General features: G+C 37.0%; 1 non-coding gene across 1 annotated transcript; it reads right to left on the reverse strand.

Annotated features, from left to right (window-relative positions):
- Nucleotides 1-426: 426 nt before the first annotated feature.
- trnaq-uug lies at nt 427-498 on the reverse strand. The gene has a single exon. It is a non-coding gene; the product is annotated as a tRNA-Gln (tRNA).
- Nucleotides 499-643: the final 145 nt, after the last annotated feature.

The raw sequence follows: 643 nt of genomic DNA on the forward strand, positions 1-643 counted from the left end.
ATTGTTTAAATTCCTCTTTTTAGTCAACTGAAGCATGGCTTCCTAAAAACATACATACCCCTATATGCATGTATACCTGCATGCATTTCAAAATGTAGGCCAAGTTTGTACTTAAAAAAAAGAAACAGAGCCGTATTGACACAAAATAAAGAAGTTTACAGCAGAAAGCACCATTTTAAGAACACACAGAACACCTACATTGAAATTGTAATTGGGTGAACATTGTGGAAATATTTTCAATATGTTTAACTAAGTCTAAATTTGGAGCTCCTTCAAGTTAACATGAAGTACAGGTCACAGCTCATCATGCCACCACCAACATACTATTTTCAGTCAAACAGCCAAGAACCCGTTTTACCCGTTAGCCTAGATGTGGACAGTGTAGAGGTTGATTTTTTTATTTCACCAGTACTCTGGCTTAAAACCAGGTTCCACCAAGATTTGAACTCAGATCACTGGATTCAAAATCCAGAGTGCTTACCATTACACTATGGAACCACTGCTCTGAAAGGCAACATTGGTTTGCCAGGCAGCTTCTTCCATAATATTAACACTTATGATATTAAAGGCACACAACAATTACTGGCTAACTAAAGTCATTTAGTAAGCTAAGCGTTCACACAGGATGTGGAACAAGAAAAGT

The sequence above is a fragment of the Etheostoma cragini genome, unplaced genomic scaffold, assembly GCF_013103735.1.
Source record: "Etheostoma cragini isolate CJK2018 unplaced genomic scaffold, CSU_Ecrag_1.0 ScbMSFa_1200, whole genome shotgun sequence".
In the NCBI taxonomy this organism is placed as follows: Eukaryota; Metazoa; Chordata; class Actinopteri; order Perciformes; family Percidae; genus Etheostoma; species Etheostoma cragini.